Raw genomic sequence first — 23708 nt, forward strand, 5'->3', positions numbered from 1 at the left:
GTTCCAGGCTGCTACTTTCAACAAGTATCTGTTTCTAAAATTCACACGTAGCCTTTGGAGGTTTTTCAGACCCTACCCATATATAGGGTTGTTATAGTGTCTAGTATTAAATTATGTAAATATATGCTTAGTATTATGCTTATGTTTAGTGCTGACTTATAACAGTTCTTGTGTTTCTTGAGGAGAGAATAGCCCTAAAATTAACACTTCCATTCTGTTGCTGGTTTTGGAGCAGTGTTTAACAAATACCTGAAACAGCAGAAATGGAAATTGGATCTTAAAGTTCCCCTTCCTTCTTGCCTCCTACCGCGCACTCTGAGCCTTGTGCTGTGTTAGCAGTGTGCTGAGGGGAAAGCATCTGTTAGCTGTGGCAGTTAGTTACGGTAATAACATCTAGCTTTCTGCTTAAGGAGTGTATGGCTGGAAGTGTTGGCTGAATAGCTTTGGAAATTCAAACCCAAGGGATTCTACTGGGACTCGGTGCTCTTCTCGTGACTGTTCTTACACGCTGAAAAAGCTGCTGCTTGGCCACGCATATGAGTGATGCTTTTCACTTTGTAACAGTGAGGTTGGCCCATGAATGATGGCTCGGCCTGCACTCGGGTGAGTTGGCTTCCAGGCGGGGCTTGCCTCTGGCTTAATCTGGTCCTGCCAAGAAGCCATCAGTAAGTTGTGCACAACCATCCCTTTACACCCACAGGCCCCATGTGGGGACAAGAGGACACTAGTGAGCAGCAGTCACTAGCTCAGGGAAGAAGAGACCCAGCTCCTTCTGCTTCCCACACCAGTGAGTAGTCAGGCTGATGTATGCAGCATGCATGCAGGAGAAGTGCCTGTTTGTCTTCTGGCTGCCCATTTGATATGTTGTAGAAGTGACTTTTACAAGAGATCACGCTGTCACTTTTATAAACACATGAAAAACTTGGAATAGACAAGCAGTGGCTTGGCAGGGTTAGGAAATGGTGAGCTTGAGGAGGGGATGCCAAGAAAGAAGTCTTCTGGAGGGATGAGAGGAAGGGGACAAAGGGGAGTAAATCAATAGGAGCTGCAGTGAGAGATGAGCAGCTGTGGGCCGTGGTAGTACAGGCAGCATCTTAGGTAGGGGTGCTGTTAGTCAGGAGGCAGGTCTGGCAGGGCTTGCAGAGCTGGGTAGGGAATTGAGCCTTTTTGGCCCTTAGTATTTCCTCAGCATTCAGCCTATCTGCAACAAGCTAGGACTAAGTATTTTTCCCCCTTTTTAAAACAATTTCAGAGACTTTTTAGCTACAAACAGCAAAATTTAAATGAAGGGAAATGATGGGATCTATTGGCTCAGCATGCCAACATGAGCCTGCTCAAATGTTTGTCTCTTCAGATTTTGTGAATTTTTATTCATCCCATTGGGCTGGGACTGAGATCATCAGGTTATGTTGCCTGTGGAAGCAGGGCCAAGGATTGTTGGGTGCTCTCAGCTGAGCTTTGGAGCATAACTGGCAGCCTGTGGGCGTGCAGCGGCTTCTTTCCCTGAGAAGCCGTGAGCTGTCCTGCCTGTGTGGAGTAGGTGTCTTGCAGCCCAGTTTAGCAGGAACATCAGCCTGGTTCTGTCATGGCTAGAGGAGCTGCTCAGACTTTGCATCAGTGAGACATAAGTGAATAAAGCAACAATACGTTTCCTTCTGTCACCCATTTAAGTTAGGAGATACAGGATTTGCACAGGGTTTGCAGAGGAATCTGTAGCACTATCCTAGTCTGTTCCCATGCTTGCTGAGGAGCAATTTTTGCTTCCAGTTTTGATTCCTGTAATCCTTGCATGAACACTGTATGAGGTACTGCTGCCACTCTTGATTGTGTAACAATGGTGAAGTTATTTGTGTTGCGGTGTGTCACTCTGTAAAGTTTTGCTCCAGGACTGCAAAAACTGGGCAATATCTGATCCTTCATCTTTAAAAGGGATGCACAAAGAAAAGTGTTAAAATGGGGTTTAAAAATTATTCTTTGCTTTTTCTTAGGGCTGCATTTGTACTATATTTAGTGCTCACAAAATTACGTTACTGAAACTTTTTTGGTCCGCCATTATTAATTTACACTAATTTTGTTGCTGTGCTGGCTTAGAAAGGGATGTTCAAAGTGCAGCTTTGCCAGACTCCTCTGTCCTCCAAGAGTCCTAGCAGGATAGGTAATTCACAGAAGCTCATGTCTCAGAGGAATTATTCTTGGCCGCCTTCCTCCATTAGCACTGCTAGTACTTGTACCGTTATCCCAGGGGGAGTTGCTCAACTCCCACACTGAGTGCATTTGCAAATTCCAGCCTGAAGTTTACTCTTGTCGCTAACTAGAAGAACCTTGCAAAAAGGAGTGTGTCTGAGTTGAAAGCAAGGGAGATGCATCAAGACATGGTTACTTGCAAAGAGCATTGAAAGAAAGTACAGACGGAGTGTTACTTCATGTTGATTATTTGATACTGAAACTGCTTTGGCTCTCCCCACCTCTCCTTTCACCTTTCGGTGGAAAAAGTTTTGGCTGGAGCAGGAGAGAGAGAAGCATGGATGTAGCTGGGTAATAAGCTGTTACCTGCCTGATGTGCCCTCAGCTAACCAGAGGGAAGATTTGAGACCTGTGCCGATTAGATGGATTTGCCATATGACAAACTGTATCAGCTTAGTATAAGTTTGTCACCCTGCTGAAATGTCTCATCAGAAATTTGTCAGCTGTAACTCCATAAACTCCTGCTCGGTTGAATTGAGGCAAGCTGAGTTTAACTTCTGAACTGTAACTTTCAGGGGTAGCAGGTCCATCTGCTGTCCCCTGCCCTGCTCTCCCCATCACCCTGGTGAAGAGCACGGGCTGCCTCTTCTGAGGCTCTTTATTCAAGCAAGTGGCTGAGGTGCCGTGTCACTGCCTTGTCATTGGTATATTGTTCTTGGGCTTTGTCATCTTCGTCTAGAAAGGAAATAGGGGTTTGGCTGTAGGTACATGTATGTTTTTAATTTTAAAGGACAACATCTATTTTTAAAGAGTTTTTTTTAAACTTCATCCAAAACCTTTGAATTTTTTTTAACAAGTAATACCCTAAAAATTATTAATGTTATTTAGGGGCTATTTTCCTGTTAATGTTTGGAATTTTTTTTCACCAGAGAAGTGTTTTGGGAGTAAGTAACAAATAACATGTTCTGCCAATCACTTATGTCTGTGTGTCTTTTCTGGGATGTTTTGCTTCCTCCTGGTCCTTGCTTGTCCCCCAGTCCAGGATTGTTCCCAAACCAGGAGTGACTTTGCCTTTGAAGGCAAAGCCGTTCCTGCAGTGCTGTGCAGCATGTGTATAAGAGCACCATCCTGGCACGAACACTCCAGCAAGTTGTTCACAGCAGATAGACCTAGAAGGCAGAGGAAAGTTCCTGTGCACTTCCCCCTCTCTGCTTCTGGGGTGTCGCATGTTTTTTGCAACAACTCTGCTTAAAACATGGGTGTAGGGACTCCCATTACGTTGTGATTTTTTTCTTCTAAGCAAGATCTGTGATGTTGGTTCTGTGCTGCATGGTGGTAGAACTGGGATTTTGCAAGTGTAGGTCCAGGCAGCTGTCAGTTGATATAGATTAGGAAAGCAAAAGATGTTGGATTACTGAAGGTAACATGAAAAAAGGGTGTTGAGCACACACAGAGGTTTTTAGTGCTAGCTTGCACTTGCCATGCACTTTTCGGCTCAGAGAGGTACATTGCAGAAGTGCTGTTAGGAATGTAATTTCATACTGACTGGTATTATTTTTCTCCTGTATCTTGTGTCTGCATCACTTACTAAATGAACTTTGAATAATTATATGATGAAGTCCTATCTGGACCTGACAAATTAGGCAGAGATACTGCAGCAGAAACACACACGCGCGTGCGCATAATTGTAAATAATGGATATTAACTGGATCTGCCAAAAGTTGCAATAAAAAAGTCTTGCCTTAGGTCAATTGTTCCTGGCATATAGATGGAAAAAAAGGAATCTAGCACTGTGCAGTGTAATTTGAGCTGCTGTACATCAACATTTGCCAGCTAGGCTTTTTTTTTTTTTTTTTTGCTTCCTCTTAGTGAAGCTCATATCTATCCCAAAGATAGAGACAAGCTTTTGAAGGCATTCAAACACCACAGATCACAGCCATCACTTCTACATGCCATAGAAGTCCTGGTTGCTGGTATTTTTATTTTTTTTTTTTTAATAATACAGTGTGAGGTAATACAGGTAACCAAGCTAACACTTGCTGTCCATCCTTCCCATGAAAATCAGTGCTTTAGTTTTACTGACTGTTGTTCAACAAGACTTTTATGTCACGCAGAATGTTATATTTGAGTAGAGTGAGCAGCTGCAGTAAAAAGAAGACTTCTCCATGGCGGACCTCTTGAATCCTGCAGTAGCTGGGGTAGGGACGCTTTCCCCTCTGCATCTCTGTAACCCAGCGTGGTGCCGCAGCCAGTCTTTTTCCATGACAACTGCAGCCCAGAGAACTTTCAGCTTTCAGAGAATTTCAGAGAATTCAGCTGCTTGCTGGGGCTGAATTACAGGCCCGAATCAGAAGGTTTTCTAATGAGAAGCTGTCCTGTTATTTCTTGGGTAGGATTCAGCCTTCAGCTTCTGCTCAAACTTTTGATGTAGTTGAAGGAGAACAAAACATGGGGGAGTCTCCCTGACTGTGCTGTGGATTAAGGCTATCATGAGCTAGAGGATGGTTTGCAATTGTTTATGCCAGTCCTCAGAGAATGAGTGTGAAATGAAGATCACGGTCTGATTTATAGATATAATTTCTGTGATGTAGTTTTGTGATGCTGCAGAGCTAATTATAGATAACTATAAATATGCTGTTGGGAAGTTTTTAAACGTTTATTTTAGTGCTTTTAAGGAAGCCAGTACAAAGTCTAGTAGACTGTGGTGAGTTATTGACCTAAGAAGTTATAACCATGGACTATGGTATGGTATTCACATTACAGATTGTACTGTCATCTTTAAAAGTCATTACAGAATTTATTGTGGGGCATGCTTACCTTTGAGATTTACATTGGGTACAATATTGACGCCATAATATATGAGACATATGTTAACCTGCATGTGCAGTAGACAATTGTTAAAACGTCTTCCATAAAAGCTATAGAAATTGCATAATAAATTCAAATCAGATTTTTTTCCGTCTCCTTGGGCTCAGGGAGCTGTAAATGCAGATGTATGAAGGCCTATAGTGAGTGGCACTTACTACCGTAATTCTTAGAAATAAATCCGTTTTCCTACCGTGTATCAGAAATGAGGTTTCTGGTTTTTTTCTGTTTGGTATAAGCTTTAGCATTCTGGATGCAATCTCATTTTGAGGCTGGAAGAGAAACAGCGACTTGGTACATAAACATGTAAAGGGAGAAGCGATGATTCTGCGGGCCCGCAGGACACATTTTATTGCCAAGTGCATGGTTGGTTCCCAGAGTTGTAAGCGGCGAAAGGTGTGGCTGTGCCTCTTTTAACAGCCTCTGAAACTGTTCGGGGCACTGCGGTAAGTCCCAGCAGTAGTGTACTGAGGAGCACAGTGGAAGCACTCAGCGTACCAGCAATAGCATGTGCTGTGCACGGAAGCATTCGAGAGGCACTTCCCTCACCAGCGTGTGCTTCTCCTGTGCAGGGCACCTGCTGGTGGTTTATATGGGATGGCTGCGGAGGAATCGCTGCATCTGCTCCTGAAGTGAAACTCTTTTTGCAGCAGCTGCCAAATGCAGAAACATGCTAAGACAGTCCTGGGGAGGATTCCTGTATTCCAGGAAAATTTTATGTAGCCAAAGTAAATGGTATTTTTTTGGCTGTTTCCAAAGCTTCCCTTTTAAATCCATTCAGGAAGCATGTCTTTTCCTGTTCCTTCATACTGCCTGATGTTTAGTTTGCCTTGGATTCTGATGGAGCAAGAAAACCCTTCAGAAACAAAATCAATCTGGCAGTAGAGGATCTTGAGAACTATTCTCTACGTTGCTGTTGCCTTGCCTTGGGATTTTTTGCTGGGGGAAAAGACGTTCTGCAGATTCCTGTCCCTATATGGTGAATATAGAAAAAGCAAAGAAATGTCTCCAGTATTTCTTGAATGAATAGAGTCTATATGCCCAGCCTGTGCTTTTATCTAACTCTGAATTTTGGAGAGGGGGAGACTAGGTACCATAAATGGAATAACAATATTACATTATTTAGGCTTTTGTTTGGTAATGGATCATTCAAAACATTCTGAGAATCAGAGGTGAGCAATAATTTATGAGATGATCAAATGTAGATACTATATCTAGGGCAATAAAATTCTAGATGGGTTGATTTATTTTGTGAAGGTTAGACATGCGACTCAAGTATTGATAGGATCTTTCTGAGGCGTAAATTAGTTTGTTAAACTAGTAACAGAAATTATTGAAAATAACAAACAAAAAAATTAAAATACTCTTCCTACTGGAGGTGAAACATCTCTGGTTTTAAACATTTGAGCTTTCACAGCACCTGATGATCTGTGTTCTTCCTTCAGGGCTGTAATGTCAAGGATATGCTGGATTGTGTAAAACAGACTGCTGAAGAGTTCTGCCATCCTGGGCACGTACCTCTTCAAGAAATTAATCTTGTGTTTAATCTGGTTTGATACTGTATCTTAATTTGGTTTGCTACTGCAATGATTGGCTAAGGTTTGTTTATCCATAAGGATAGTTGCAATTGTAGTTTGAGGATAATTTCAAGTTTAATAGAACACCCCTGCTTCTTCATCTTTTTAATTGGCCACGTTATTCTGTTCTCCTTTAATTGAGGTGGTAAATAATCCCTTTGAAAAGACTGAGGCTACTGGGAGAAATTAAGCCTCTATCAGCTTGAATAAAAACTTATTTTAAAGAACAGATAAACACTGTTAGAATTTGAGGCATTCCGTATTGAAAAAGGTAAATTCTGATCTGTACTGATGTATAAAGTCAGATTTTCAGAGAAAATAAAGCTCTTCCTGCAAATTTTTGTGAATGGAAAATGGTATTTGCTTTCAGAAAGGAAACGAGCATGCCATTACATCTTTGTATACTGACAGTCCAAGAGCTGTTACACAGATTAGTGTTCAGAAGGTTTGGAAGATCCTGGAGATTACAATCCAGACTGAAAAAAAGTATAAAGTTTTATACCATCGTGCATCTGTGTGTGGGATTTTTTTTTTTCTTGTCATAGAAGAGGCAAGTTTCATAACAGCAATACATGTAGAAGATGTGGAAGAAAGAGGGTCATGGGTCCCTCTGGTTTTTACTTGCTTGTTTTTAAGAGAATTCCTACTTTTATAGTAAAGCTCTTAAAACTCTTCATACATGGGAATGGTATCAGAAGACAGTAACAGCCATGTTTATGTTAGGAAGTTTTTTAAATTGGGGTTTAGGGCATATCAGCTGGTGCCATCAGTCACGGCCAACATCTCCTTTGTTAGGTTTGGCTTTGTGCTAGCTAACTGCTCTGCAAAAGCTCTGCAGTGAAATTTAGAGTTGCACAGACTTCTGTAATATTAGTCATTGGCTTAAGTAAATGAGTAAGATTACTTCACACTTCATACATAATGGGAAAAACTCTTCAGTGGCAGCACAGACACTTGGACTCCCTTAGTTGTATTGACTAATACTTCCAGGTCTGGTCCAGTGAGGCCAAAACCGGGGTTACTGAAAAGCAGCTGTTTCACATACCCGGAGATCATGTCACATTTTCTGCGTGTTTTATGTTTGCCTCTGAAGTAAAACATGTTCACTGTGGTCACCCTTGACCCTTCTGTGAGAAGCTTTGTGGGTTTGCCAGTGGTGACTTCATTTAAAACACCCTGCAAAAAATAAGGGAACGTGGTGAAATTTGTCCTGTACTTACTAAAGTTTGCTCATCTGTACCTGGGGAAAGATCATGAGAATTTGAGTCTGGTTTAATTGGATACATTATTTTTCTTTGAATACATGTGAAGACCAGGAGATATGTGCTTAAAACCTTGTGTGTCTCTCTACATGTCACACCCCATGTTTAATAATGTAATTCTCATGCAGGAGCTTGGATTTATAAATAGTGATTAAAAATTTGCCAAATATAATCCTAAATATCACAATTGCCATCATAAAGCTGCAAGAGTTGACCACAAAAAATACAAATATGACCTTCTAGCAAGTTCCTGGTTATTTGCTCTCTCCCCTGCCACGTGTCTTTTAATGGGTTTAGCTGTCAGTCAGTGTCTGATTTTGAGTATCTTGTGTCACCATCTCTACTGTCCTGATTTACAGCCCGCCCAGCTATGTGTTATGGCAGGGCTTTTCAAGGGTGACCAAGCTCCAATGAAAAATGCCTGATCTAATGTGTGCATGGGTTAAAATCCCAGTAGGTGATTTCACTAACCCTAGTCTCTACCCAAACGGTGTTCTCATCGTTTTCCTAAATAGATTTGTTGTCTTTCATGGTTGGTTTTCAAACTACCATTTTTCTGGGAAAAAAACCCCAACATTGTACTTGCTGATTTTCTTCTGTTCACTGTCTGTAACTTCACAAGTTTCTTTGAAGATGTTGACAAAACCGACTGTTTCTCAATCCACATAATTACTGAAAAAGCATCCATTTTCCAAGTCTGTGAGGCGCTTTTTTCTTCTTCTCGCAAGCATGCTTTTAACCATTATTAGCACTTTTTAGTGTTATTCTGGAGGCAGCCTAGCCTGCTTTGAAAGACATGTTAAGTCTTACACTTAATTCTTAACAATAACTTTATTACATGTGAAATTTTATTTAGAAAGGAGACACTTGTTAAGAGATTAATTAGGCTGCAGACTTAACCACATAGAAGTTATAAAATGCTAGACTATAGCATTTATTCCCTTTAGTTTTGAGCTTAGCATTTTGAGAATGATAATGATATAAATGTATATTCGTTGTGATTTTTATTTTATTATTATTTCTTAAGTGCAAATTGAGAATTTTTGGGGTCTAGTTTGTCCACACAGCTGTATTTTCACAGGTTTGGTAGAAAGAGACAACTTGTTTGACTGTTAAAATCCACAGGTATTCCTCCAAGCAGGAAGGCATTATGTCTTCTCACATACGAGAAGCTGTTGATATTTTAGAGCATACGTAAAACACATTTCCCAGACCATTTTGGCTCCCATTCATCCTCTTTGGAGAGATGAGCCTTATTGCAGGAACTGCAGCTTCATTTGAGGAAATTGGTAAAATCGCCCTGGCTGCTACTTTAAGAATAAAAACAATCAACCCAGCCCAGCCCAGGCAATCATCCAGCAGGATTATTTCATGTGGAATGGTTAAATATTGGCCAATTTCTTTTTGGCCAATTTCAATTGGCCAAATGCAGAGCTGACATCCAGGTCATGTAATGGAGATCAATGGACGAATGCAGCAGTGGTACGGTTTTCTGATAATACGAAATATGAATAGATCAAACCGATGTGCCAGGGTGTTAAATGCCCTTCAGGGCTGCAGCTTGGTTGCACCTATGGAAACTGCCCTTGAGATGTTTCAAAAACACAGCAATTGCGGTGTTGTAACGTGTGTCTCAGAGGGTTGAGTATCTCAGTTGCATAGATCCACAAAGTATTTGGGTCAGGATCGAGCCCTTTGATACTTTCTCCAAGATGTGTTTCGGTCACCTTCAAGAAGACAAACCTTTTTTTCAAAAAGCCATGAAGTATTAACTGCTGGGGGAAAGGTACTTGGGAATAATTATGCTCCAGAGAACAGAACTGAGAACATGTGTGTGGGAGAGACCAGAAGATTGCAGGAAAACTAACTGCTAAATAAAGAAACATCATTAGACAACAGGGCTAACCTTGGGTTTGCTACTTTGCATTGAATTCTGCATACTGGAACAAAACATAAACAGGAAGGAGCAGAGTGCCCTGATAGGAGAGAAAAATGTATTTTTTGTGTCTGTGCTGTCAGCAAGTGAAGACAAGACACAGATAGCAAAAAAAAAATACCCCACCTTGTAACAACCCCAAACTGTTAGATTGAGACAATGAAACAAATGTAAAATTATGAGTGTGTTACAGCATGACTGAGTATAATGCTGAACATCCAATCGTTAGCACACTTAAGGTGTAGGCTGAAGTGAGTCCCTATTAAAAAAAGTGCATTCTTCAGTTTGATTAAAGATAAGAAGACCTAATCATACATCTGTTTAAGTGTCACCAAGTTTTTTGCTGAATTATGACTTGGTTACGTTTTGTGTGTGTGCCTTTCATGCCCTGAGCAGCTGGCTTCTCCAGGAGAGAGGAGCAGATAATTGAGGCTTGAGTGTGGTGTAGGGCAAAATATTTTGGGAAACGTGGCTTGGCAAGAATTCAAGGTCTTCCAACAAGTTGCCATTGACTTCATCGCTGTTGTGTTTGCAGAATGACCCATATTTCCTCATTCAGTGTAAGTTCCAATTTCAAGTACAGCTGCCAAGACTAGAATTTGAGGCATGCACATGCAAATACCTTAATAAAAATGATTTCCCAGATCTATCTAGAGATTTATAAAATAATAATGAAGAATATTATGCATGCAGGTTAATAGTAGATGAATGTAAATTAAATCCTTAGAGATTCACCCACTGATTCTGATCTGAGCATTCTCTCTTTTTTTGATTTTTAAAATGCAGTTATCCATAAACCCTGGGAGCATGCGAAAGTAATAATGATTACAGCTTGTACAAAATAAATTAGCAAGACCTTCTTACTCCCCTCTAATTAATTCCCTAATAAATACCAAACAAATAACTGTGTCCTAAACATACTTACATTTCAAGGTAAGCAGCAAATGGAGGTAATAAAGGAAATCAGAACATGGCAACAGCAGTTGAAGTGAAATGGTCTGCACGAGGGTGGAGTGAGCGTTCTCCAGCAGGGAGAATTATTTTTTTCTGCCAGCACAGCACAGGGAGGAGAATATGGCCAGTGAGAGTTGCTGGTGAGCTACTGCACTAGGAACCATGTACGTATGAAGAAACAAAATATGTTTTACATTATGACAATCCAGAGCTTTCTTATGCTTATATTGTGCACTCACCGAAATGTTTCTCATCTGCTTGGCTGTATGTGGAAATCTTCAGCTGATGTTGTATGTGTACTTCATCCTTCTTAGGAGCAGCAAACTGTCAAGGATCTGGTGGGGAAAAGCTTTTCTTTCTGTGTGTAAAACTTCTGCTGCTTTTTTCTGATGTTCATGTGAAGAGCCTGGAAGTATATATTTTCTTTGAGATAAACTTCATGGAGTATTAAGACCTACAAATTTGGCCACTTATGAATTAGTATTTAATGAATTATTCTCCTTACCTGTCTAGTGCTAACTTTAAAGATAAAGCTTTACAGCAGTTGGACCGATGAGAAGTCAAGGATTTAGCTGTAAATAAATATAATCATTTAGGTTAGGTCTGTACTATAGAAGAAGATTTTCTATGTTAGTTCTACGGTTTTGGAAATTGATTAGTGCATGTCTTATTTTCATATTCAGAAACATGTCAAACTCCATTTTAAAAGGGATTTTTGCTTTCAGTGTCTGAAGAAAGATAGTCCTAATTTTGCCCTTATAAATACTTATTAAAATCTATATAACTGTTCTTATTTCTTTCTAGATGGAATAGGTCCTCTTCCTCTCAAATGATTATACAGTGCATATATTTATAGACAATAATCTTACCCCTCTCAGCTTTCTTTTTTGTTGTTCTGTGGAAGCCAAGCTCTTCTAGTCTTCTCTAGTAACAGCATACTCCCAGTTCTGCAATCATTTATGAAACCCTCTCTGTATCTCCTTCAAGTTAAATTTACCTCTGAGTACTGGTAACCAGAGTTTTGGCTGATGCTGTGTCAACTCCGGCTCATGTAATTAATCAAAATTCAGGCAGAGATCTTCAAAGCTTCCTGTGCCCAGAAAAAAAATTATCAGCTTAGTTAGATATGATCTAGCTGGCAAGCTCATGCAGTCTCTTATTTTTTTGTTGTTTTACCTTCACATTATTATACTCCTTTCATCATCTGATCTAAAGCTTTGCCTATCAGACTAATGGACCTACAGTTGCTGGGGTTATTTCCCCTGCTTTCCATTTTCTGAAATATAGATGTTTTAGGTTTTCTTCAGTCTCCAGGTCTTGTAGAGATTAAACATCAGACCGGGATGATTTATTTAAAACCTAGCGAGAAATCTTCACCCTGTAATAACAGATAATGTTAGCAAAATAACTGATCCCAAGAGATTTTTTTTTTCTTGGGGAGAAATCATGACAACATGTCTTCTTGCAGTTTCAGCTTTAAATGCATCCCAGAAACAAGACCTTGGATCCTAAAAGCTTGAAGTGCCTTCATTTACAAAGGTGGATTCATGAGATTTCAGCTGTTGTCCTTAGTGCTTAAGAGTCATGTTACAGCTGGAGTCTTCAGTTGGAAGTGTGCCTGGACTGTGGATTTTCCAGTTAAGTAACACATGCCAGGGCCTTAGCTAGAGGGGTTGGCAGGAATATACGTTCTGCTTCTGTACAGTTTTCAATTGATTATCCTTATCCATCCATGTAAGTCCCAGGTGTGTAAGTAGGACATGTATTGCTATGTTGAGCCTTAACCTTAAAACTTCTTGCATTATGTAGGGAGAGAGCAAATCTGAGATCCTAATCTCTCAATTTTGTTAAATTCAGATATATAAAAATTATTTATTGTTATAATATAAAGAAACCAAAAGTTCTGGGCTGTTGACAAGAATTAAATGTGCAGTCTGCAAGCCCCTCCACAAAAAAACAACTAGTCAGGAAGAAAACTATTCCACAACAGCATAGTTCTGCCAAAAGCGCCATCACCTGCTGAAGTCTTTTCTAACACTGTAAGTATATTCAGAGCCATAAATAGGTGAATATTCTTTTAGATACATCAGACTCATACTGGGTGAATAGAAAAGGGCTTTTATAGAATTTCAAAGGACTTGTTCTTGTTCCATCTTGGGAAAATCTTCTGTTGATCAACAGGAGATTTGCCTGAAGAGGAGCTGCAGCATCAGGTGGAGTGGTGCGAGGCTGTAGGCAGGAGTTGTACAGTGGGTCTTCCACCTGAAATGAAAGTCTGTGCTCCAGCTGGTCACTCCTTGCGGCACACTGCTGGAAATGAAACACTTTACTTCAAAAAAAGCCCCACATAATAATGCTCTGTGTAGGCTGTGATCCCTTGTCACCATGAAATAATCGCACAAGAACATCACCCCAAAGTACGATGTGGCCCTTACTGGAATGGCATTTAATCATCATCACACATGATTATGACTTTTGACTAGAAAAAAGAAGTTTCTTAATAGAAATACTGTTTTGTGGTTGTTTTTTTTTTTTTTAATCTGCTGCTTAACACTTCAATTTACTGTACTTTCCCTTACGACTCTAAAGCTAAAAATTGCTGGGTTATTCTCAGTTATGTGAATAAAAATCAGTCAAGTACCATTATGAAGGCTGCCTACAATATCCTTTGTATTTTCTTTTGAAGAAGGTCCTCCTCCAGCTCTTTTCTTTTTTTGAATATGGCCACACCTCATCAGTTCTCCTTTTCCTCCTGTTCTTACCTACTTGTGCGAGTGGGTTGAGAGCGATTTTAGCAGAACCAAACCAATTCTAACCAGTATATTAGAGGTGCTTGTGTCTGTGCAACTCCTGCTGCCAGGTGCAAGAAAACAAAGCTGTTTGGATGAGAAACTTCTGGTTTTGAGCCGTGGGGGTGCTTGTGTTGCCCTGAACTTGAGAGACAAGCTCCGGTTGATGTGGGATTTCCTGTTGTGCTGCAGGATAGCGTGGTGGGATGCGGCTTCTGAAGGAGTCTCAGATGAGCTCCTCAGAACATTTAGAAAAAGAGAGCAGCTCGTTTGCAGCTGACTTGGCCATGGGAGGTAGCACGGTCCAGTGGGAAACTAAACGACCAAGGACCTGTTTCTGTCTCTGCCAGGGATTGATTTCTCAGTTGGTTTATGGCACATCAATTACAATGAGATTTGTTTGTGCACAGATTTCTCTAAAAAACCATCAGGTTCCTGTCATCGTAAAGCTCCTAACTCTCATTTAACAAGCTTGTATCCAACTCTTGCTCCAGGGCACACTGCCTGTCTTCGAAAGGTTGAGCACTGGTAGTCAGAGTCCACTGTGAAGGCAGTAGCGTGGTAAGGAGACCGCACGCTAATGGGTGTGGGTCTAAGATATGGAGATACTTCTGCTTTGCCACAGTTTTCCTCTGTCCTGCTAGGAGATTACCTCAGGTGCCCATGTCTCGTTTCATCCACTAATTGTCTTGTGTACTTAGGCTATGAGATTAAGGATCATGGCTTGGTTTTGTGGAGTATACTGATACGCTAACAAAGGAAGTAATTGTTTGTATATACCAAGATCAACCACTGGTGACTTTGGACTATGGCTTTGGATGTGGCAGACTGAAGTCTTATCTGTTGTTATGGAAATTTTCTATTTTTCCAGTGCATTACTTTTAAGATCTAATATGATTGCTGATCATAAAACTGATTCTTTGGTGTATCCTTCACCTGCTTGTGCCAGTCAGTTTGCTGTGATGAAGGCATGTGGCAAATCAGCGTGTTCTGCTTCACAACTATTTTTTTGTGGTAAGGCTTGTGTTGCAAAACCTATGCATTAGTTCTGGACTGATTTGCTATAGTGTCTGTAAATCCAAGCAAATTCAGTTTTCTTTAGTGAAGCAGCAAAGAGCTATAGGCATAGATGCAGAAGAATTGTTTTGCTTTTGTTAAAGCAAGCAGGTTGAGGGAGGTGACTCGCCCCCTCTACTCTGCTCTTGTGAGACCCCCCCTGCAGTACTGTGTCCAGCTCTGGGGCCCCCAACATTGGAGGGACATGGACCTGTCCGAGTGAGGCCAGAGGAGGCCACAAAGATCATCAGAGCTGGAGCTTCTCTCCTATGAAGACAGGCTGAGAGAGTTGGGATGGTTCAGCCTGGAGAAGCGAAGGCTCTGGGGAGGCCTTATAGCAGCCTTGCAGCACCTACAGGGGCCCTCAGGAAAGCTGGTGAGGGACTTTTCACAAGGGGGAATGGCTTTAAACTAAAAGAGGGTAGATTTAGATTTAGATTAGATATTAGAAAGAAATTCTTTACTGTGAGGGTGGCGAGGCACCGGCACAGGCTGCCCAGAGAAGCTGTGGCTGCCCCATCCCTGGCAGCGTTTAAGGCCAGGCTGCATGGGCCTGGGAGCAGCCGGGGCTGGTGGAAGGTGTCCCTGCCTGTGGTGGGGGAGGTGGAACTAGGTGATCTTTAAGGTCTCTTCCAACCTAAACCATTCTGTGATTATTAAAAGGCTACTTAACATGAAAATTCCTTCTCATTTTTTTTCTAATAGCCCAGTGCTTCATATAAACCACACACTATTTTCCCTGTACTAGAAAATGTTGCTGCTGTTGCATCTCCAGGGATACGCTGAGAGACTGAGTGTTATTAAGAGAGCAAAAAATTTTCAATTTGTGGCTTACTTTTCTATAGTTGTGCTTACTCTAATGGCCTTTCAGTAGGGGTTTCATGTAACTTGACAGTTCAAGAAGCGCTTGCAATCAAAGAAACCTTTCAAGGTATTTGGAGCTCATTCCCAAAGCAGTTGAGTCAAATCATAAATACTAGTTCTTGCCTTGCAGGTGCTGAGGTCCTCTAACTCTCTGAGTTAAGAACAATTAATGACCACCTGATAAAGCTTTGCTCTGTTTGGAAACTGCAGATAATTAATTTTGGGTGGTAAGAAGTCATTTTGTTAAAGTGGTTTTTGAAGAATTTCAATTGCCTGTGATAGCAAAACCCTTGAAATGGCTTGGAGAAGATAATTTACCACCCAGTTACAGTTGACTGTAGTTGTACTCACCTCAGCAGGTGCTGTAACCAAGAGTGCTGGGAGAGCCACCTGGGGAGCCAGGTATAACAGGGTCCCAAGTGCATCACTTGTGTGATGCAAGTGTCTAATAAACCATATTTATTTACTTGCAGAATGCAGAACAGGAGAGGCTGAGGAAGCAAGACAGGAAGGTTCTCCAGAAAGGGCTGGCTGGGCAGGTGGGGTGGTGGGAGTTAAAGCTGTACTCTGAACTGGATGAAGCAGTAACCTTAACTATTTACTTGCCTGAATTGGGGCTGAATGCCAGGAGCTGTAAAGAGGGTGAGTATCTGCCTGGATTGTTTGGTCAGAAGTGCTAGTCTGTACCTAAGGAGCCTGTGTGGTCAAAGCAATGTTTAAAACTGTCCGTTCTTGTTGACCAAGCTGCTGTGCTGTGTAAGAGGAGCCCATCTACGTGCTTCCTCCTGTCTCCATCACCCCCTGCTTTGGGGGATGCCTCTTAGTGTCGTAGGTGACAGAAGAAACAGCAGAGTGCCTCTACCAGCTCAATGGGGAGGTGTACCACTGATGATGGCAAACAGCTCCCTGTTTACAGCTCCTGAGAGAGAAAGGTCTAGGAGTTGAAATTCCCCCGTGTGCGTGTCAAAACATGCCCAGCCTCATGTTCTGAATGGGCCTGAAGTGGATGGAGCTGTGGTGATTTTCTGCCAGCATTTATTGGCCAGAAGGGAAGAGCTTGGAAATGAATGGTTTTGAGTGAAGAAGTGGAGACAGCAGAGCCTGCTCCGTCTCTCTCACTCCTCAGGAACAGCTGTGCCTCTTGCCTTTTTTTCCCTTTGGGGTGCCAGGGTTGTGGATTTGTTCTGGTCTTTGAATTTTGTGATAGAAGTTTACCATGCGGAGAATTCGGGAGCCACTTTAACCAAGTTGAAACATACACAAAAACTTTTAATAACCCTTTGGGATGACAATGGCTAATTTAGGCATATGCAGTTTAACCTGAGTGTTTGTTCCATTACTTGAATGCCTTGCAGTGCTGCCTCATAGATCTGTGAGGAGAGCATCACCTGCAAGGAGATAGAAGAGGTCTGGTTGCTGGTTTGGGCAGGCTGCTGAGTTCTAGCATTTAGATAATAATTTTCAGTGGCTTGTTGAAAAGAGTAGGTGGGAAGGTAATAATGTATTTTGGACTTGTGAAGAACAACTCTGTGGAGGAAAAGACTTTGCTGTTGTTGGGGAGAGTTTTACTGTTGACTTCAGGGTGTACGTGCTACTGCGCAGCTCTCTTATTGACACAGCTGATGATTTTGCTGCCTGATAATTGAATTGTGTGCTGCCAGGAGGAAGCATGGAGGCAGTTTCTTCAGGGACTGGCTCTCTGGTGGGACATGGCTTATGAATTATATAACGGGACTTTCAGGGAAGCACAGTGCTACCTCAGCTCAGCTCAGCTCCAGTTAAGGTCACGGGCAGCCTTGCTATTTCTTCTTGTACCTGTTGATGCAGGTTACTTTAAACCAGCCTCACCAGTCATCCAGTTTTCCTTTGGGATGAGGAGCCAAATCACTGTGTTTCATTCAGTTTATTCTTAATGGGGAAAAATAGATATGCTTTTGTCAAGGGGATTGTATATGACATGCCATAGCTGTGGAAGCACAATTCTTAAATTAGTGCTAAATGTTCACCCTCACTGCAGGGAATTTCAGTCCTAGAGTTAATCTGAGCGTGGCTGATTGATCACTACACTGTCAAAACCTCCAAAACCTATATGAGATGTATTTGGTAAACGGTTGTAAATTGCTGAGTTTGCATACAAATTTACTCAGAATCTATAAGGCCAGATACTTCTTTAGCATAACTGGTAATTGTTCCTAATCAGATTCAAATGTTGATCTTAATATTTTCTTTCTGATGTGTTTTAAGGAAATTAGTCACTTGTGGTTTTATTTTAAGTAACATTTTTAAAATGCAGAATAGAAGGAAAAGTAACCCAGAACTGCATAAATCTTTTGCTTTAAGAAATATTTAGTGCTTTCATGTTGAGAACATGATAAAATGAAGTCTTTCTGTGTTAAAGAAACATTTCATTATGATTAATTATTCCCAGTAGAAGATGTTGTTTAAGTCTGTTTGAAGTTTGTTTCTGCAAAATGGCCTTTTCCCCTTGAAAACTTTCACCAGATGTTGCCATCCAGTAGCACTAAATGGTGAATGTTTACAAAACTGGCTTATTTTTTCAGAGGTTTTTTTTTTTTCCTAGCACTATATCAGGCAGACTTTGAAGGCAGAGTGTTGTGTCTTCTATTAGATCACGGGTAATATTTAAAAGAGTTAGATAAGCTTTCCAGCACACAGTTTCTTTTTCAGATTTGAAACTAGAAGCAACAGATTTTAAATCTAACTGGAAAATGAGTTTTCTCACTCTAATTAGTTGTGTGTGTTAGATTGTATTCCTTAATGGCAGTGGTTACAGCAACGTGACTGTGAGAACTGTGCTCCACAGTCACCAGCAGCATGCAGCAACTTCTCATACAATGGGAATAAAAGAACATCCAAACAGAAGGGACGTGGAAATGAAGGTTGAACAAACGTAGGTCAGAGCAATACACAGCTATTCAGCCACAGCGAGTATGCGGAGCAGAGTGGAATTATTTTTGTTAGGAATGTAATAAAGTAATTAGATATCTGGACTAACCCGCGCAGCTGTTGTAACGCACACCAGCTTTTGCTGTGTCTCCTTGACATAGTTTGTGTGAAATTCTGTAGGACACTTGATCCAGCTGTCAGCCCCCCGTGCCGCCGATCGCTCTTCAGCAGAGCTCTCCAGAGGGATTGATAAGGAATCCTGCTTTGTAGCTGGGGTTACGTCACGAGCAAGTTCCCAAGACACTGCGATTCAGTTGGCATCATTTTGGGCAGTTTAAAATAGGAGTGAGCCAGATACTCAGCTGGTATGATTGGTGTTAATATATTAAATTCAAACGGGCCTAATTATAAGTGTTTAAGCAGTCACTGAGGGTTGCACAATCTATTGCTTTTGTGAATGTGTGCTCACCCATAAAAGTGAGATTGCACAATCTAGCCCTATATGAATGCATCTCTGTCTCAGCAGCTAATTGAAAACAAACATGGTAGGATTAATAATTCACTTCTCTGGAATTTCTGTATTATAAATTATTGGAGGGATCTACCACTTGCATTAAGAGATGTTCCTCTATTGCAAGATTAATAAGTACCAACAGCAATGAGTGGCCTCTAAACAAGGAAAAGTTGGACTTGTAGAGGTTTTTGGTTTGTGGGTTTTGGGTTTTTTTCCCTCCTCTTTTTCCAGTTGCTATTGCTTTCATGCCTCGTGCAGCACAGAGTGCAGTGTCTAAGCCTGTATGCAGGAAGTGGTAGCAAAACTCCTGTTGACTCAAGTAGAGGAGGGCTTGCGCTGTTTTGCTGCATGGGAAATGGGGCATTTTTCTGTCCAGTACTCATGTGTACTTTCCCTTTACAGAAGTTTGCCCACATTTTGCAGTAGAGAAATAGGAAATTGTCTTTTCTGTCATTTGGGAGGAAGTTGCTCTCTGTCCTCTTAATTAGTTGTTTGAAAGATGAAAGCAAGTGCCCGGGGGTCAGAGGGTTCCAGGGAGGCTGGTATTTCTGAACCAAAGAACTTGTAAGAAATTGCACATCATGAATGCTGATTTAATTCAAGCCCTGCTGAATGCTGCCTGCAGGGGCACTTATGTGGTTGCATACCCTGCTCTCATCTACTTAATTTAGAGCATAGGCTACAACACCTATTGGGCTCTTGCTGCTGCAGACCTGAGCATACACATATCAAATGTAGTTATGGAAACTGGACCGTTCCATTCTGATACCTGATGGTGGCTGAGGCTTTGGACTTTGTTTTCCTGTGGCTTCCTTCCATAATTACTGTCTAGGAGACACCCCCCCACCCCCCCCGAAATTAAATGGTCTTGCGAAATAGAGTTATAAAGGATTATAAGGATAGGATTATAAAACTTGCTTCCTACGTCAGAGAGGTAACAGTCCAGGAAGACCATTAGATGGATCTTCAGGGGGTCAACTTTTCCTACCACCACGCCAGTGGTCTTGTCAAAGTAGCCCCACAAAACTCCACTTTTTCCCTGTTCTTTTTAGACTGTCCTTGCTAGGTCTTGGGTCCTCAGGCTACCAGGTTTTCTGCAAGTGGAATGGTGGCATGCAAGCAGCTTGAAAGTAGTAGTCAGAACTCCAACACAACCTATCTCTCCTCATCCTCTTCTATCCAGAAGGATGCAGGCCTGTGCAGGGTTGTTCCAGTTCCTTGTATTGTTCTTGGGGGTGCTGTTTGTTGCTTTTTTCTTTTCTGTGTCTCTTTGTAATGTGTGTAATTCCATTTAAAAGGGTGTTTTTAATGTTTGTATTACGGGAGGTCTAGTTGCATTTCTGTAAGTGAATAAATGATTAATTCTGTTTTGGCTGTCTTTGTTAAAAGCTAAAATGCCTGACTGATGCAACCAAAACAACTTCTGAAATTCACTTTGTGTGTGGCTCAGCATCTTTGTTTAAGAGCCATTTTTCTTCAGCATCTTTCATTTTTCTTATGTGTTTGCTGTTAAAGCCTTTAATTTTAGTGCTTGTCAGTTCTTTCAGTCAGCAAAATCTTTTTTTTACGACATGGGCTGCATGTGCCCATATCTTCTGTAGAAGATCTCACAGTGGGCTGGAGACAGCTGTGGGGTGTGAGTATTATTTGTTGTGGTAGATATAACCCCTGGGTTCTCCCCCCAAAGGGATGAGGTCTGTCTTTGGGGAGAGCCCAAAGGGGCTGTTCTTGTTCGTTAACAGCAAACCTGGGTACATATGCCCTTGCTGAGTGTGTCATCTAAGTGTGAGGTGCTGTCTGCTCTGCGCTCTGCTCTGCACGTTTGCTCTGCGTGGTTTCTGCTGATGGACTTTCAGCCTGTCTTTGCTCTGCCTTGGCTTCCCTTAGCTCGATGCTCATGGAATATGCTGACTCTCAGCCCTGGTGTTCTTTTCAATTTCTTGACTTATGTGCAGTGTTGTCGGGTTTCCTTCTCCCCCTAATTATGTCATGACTGTTCTCTTTCCCACCTTAGTTCTTGCTCGGAGCATGATAAACGTGAATGTAGCTCTGCCATTTTTCATTATTTCACTTTTGTATCTAAATGGCTGCATGCATTAACTCAAAGATAAGCCCTCCAGTGTGCCGTTTTCCTGTTTTACTTAAAGTTGCACCCTGCCATACCTGCACATACAGCTATTTCATAGTCCTTCTTTGGCTCTTTTCTGTCTGATTATATATGTTTGGTTTTCCCCCCTCAACAGTGTTGAGCAGCAAGTTTGCCTTCCACTGCTGGTATGTCCCAGGTGGTAACCTGATGTAATAATTGGCATTGTGGTGTTTCAGAAGAACAACTTGAGGGAGTAAAAGAGTCAATCCCTTCTCCCACTACTTTAAAATAAAAGGGAAGGGTAACCAATTGTGTTTTAATTGACAAATATTTTTTAGCATCTGCATGAGCACTAGGGGTATCATGCTGCATTTTGAGATGCGAAAGTGACATGGGCTAGATTTCAGTAGTAGTAACATACATTGAGACATATTTGCACTACTTCAGCATCCCTGGTACTCAAGAAATAAATACAACTGAGAGAGGAATGATGTAAATGTGGGTATGTTACTGTAAAACCCAGGAACAGATCTGTGGCTGGTAATAAACAGTGTGGCTTTTTCATCATTGTGATAGTTTTCCTTTGGTGAAGGGATAGCCCCATCCAGGTCCGGAGACCAGTCACTCTGGGAGATGGAGAGCTGGCACTCGCTGTCCTCTGCAATTTTTAGGTATTCCTTACATGGTTGTCTAATTGAATAGTGAGAGATTACCCAGACTTTGGTGCATAAGGGCTTTTCTGCACTCAGAATATTGAGCTTTGCCCTGACTCCTGGTCTCAGTTTTGCTCATGTCAGGCAGGATAAGGATCAATATAGTTTAGATCTGGAAGCAAGATCACCTTCAAACTGGACCATCAGCTGCTCCTGAGCTGGAACAGGGACAGCTGTTGACAAGCATTTGCGTACAGTGATCAGCTGGCCATGTGAGAGGCTGCAGTGCTGTCAGAAGAGTGCTTGTGTCCATATGCCTTGGGTATTGGTATAGTTTGGGTTATTTTCTAAGGAGGTTTACAAAATACCACCTTTTATGACCCTGCCTATACTTCTTTCCAGTCCTTGCAAGTTTTGATACTGTTGTCTTCTTTGGAGTGAGTAAAAGCAAAAAATAACAATCCCAAAAGTACAATTTGTCTTAAACAGGCTAGATGAGGAGGGAAAACATGCTTATGCAAGTTCAGCAGGTACTATAACAGAAGAGAATTGGGACTGACATGGGGGACAGAGGGGAATGTGATGAATGTATGGTCATGTGAAAATTTGGTGGTAGAGCGTACGTCTTGTCTTAGTAGACAACAAAGGTCTACAAGAGCTGTGCATGAGTGGGTCCCTTGAAATGGAAAAGAAATAAGGATACAAAGTAACCCGTGGCAAAATAACATGTCCAGGAGGTATTTTTTTAATTATTTTGCTTTTCTCCTTGGAATTGGGAAGAAAAAAAAAAAAAAAAAAAAAAAAGTAGTGCTTTTGTCCAGCACAGAGATTCCAAATTCTCTGCACAGCATTTGCAGTTACTACTGGAAGGCTGAAACGCATTGAACTGGTGTAGCTCTAATTGCAGTGTGGTCACATTCCTGCTGAAGTACTTCTAGACTATATTTAGTATGTAATTGAGCCATGCTACCATGGGCTATTAGTCTAAATGTTGGTGTAAATGAGGCGGACAGTATTAAGATGTGCTCCAAGATTGTCAAGTAATGCCAGATCAGGTCGGATGTTCTTGCTGTGTCTCGCAGCACAGTTGGGTGTTGCTCCTGGCAAAGCACGCAGAAAACCATGTGGATGCGCGTGCTTGCAAGGGAGCCAGCAGCTGGGAATCGCACTGCTCCAGTTTCCAGCATTCTTCCTCCTTCCAGATGCTCCCTGCCCATAAATTTAGGGTGTTCGAGAAAGAACCAACATGAAAACATCCCAAAATGCCCAGTCACAGGATGAGATTGGGGAGCATGATGTTGACTGAAAGCTATACATTTGCTATCGGTTTGAGAGGTGAATGCTCTGTGCTGATCCCGGAGGGGTGGGTGCAGCCTGCAGAGCTGACACGGGCAGGTGCACCCAGGATACCATGGGCTTGGCTCAGCCCCTCATCCTTCCCGTGCTGGTAGGGAGGGTGGAGACCCAAGAAGTTATCAGGGAAAGGAGTTTTTTCATGTTACCTGTGTGCAGGGAAGGACAGGAATTTGTCCATCAGAAGCTGTCATCATGTGCCAGTTTTGTTCCAAGTATGGCATGTGTCGCATAACTCTCAGCTCAGAAGTCAGGTATGAACTATGAAATGCTTGTCAAAAGTACATGGTTTTCAGTGAGCAGTAGTCACCAAAATTGCTGGAACCTATCATTGTAGATAAAACATTTCCTGGGGTTTATGTGCACTTTTCAAAATGTTCTGGCAATAATAAAGTAGGCTTTCTATTGCAGAGGTAGGGTTTTCTGTTTGTAATGTTGCCTTTTTCACACTGTGACTTGCATCAAAATGCTAAAATTGTATTAAAAAAGAAAAAAAAGCAGCACAGCAGCTGGTATTTAGTGAATCAGGAAATAAGCTTGACTCATGGCTTCTGTATATTCTGTGTATCATGGGAGACTCCACAATTTTAAGGAAACCAAGTTATGTGTCTAAGCTCAGTATTGCTATTAGAATATCTTCAGTGCAACAGAGCACTCCTTGAAACTGTTCTCACTTGGGACGGGCATCATTGCAAACAGGCAGAC

General features: G+C 41.6%; 1 protein-coding gene across 3 annotated transcripts in view; it reads left to right on the forward strand.

Annotated features, from left to right (window-relative positions):
• Positions 1-23708, forward strand: part of PLCB1 (phospholipase C beta 1) — a 408255-nt gene that overhangs the window by 95261 nt on the left and 289286 nt on the right. The window lies entirely within an intron of this gene.

The sequence above is a fragment of the Falco punctatus genome (genome assembly GCF_963210335.1).
Source record: "Falco punctatus genome assembly, chromosome: 12".
NCBI classification, from domain to species: domain Eukaryota; kingdom Metazoa; phylum Chordata; class Aves; order Falconiformes; family Falconidae; genus Falco; species Falco punctatus.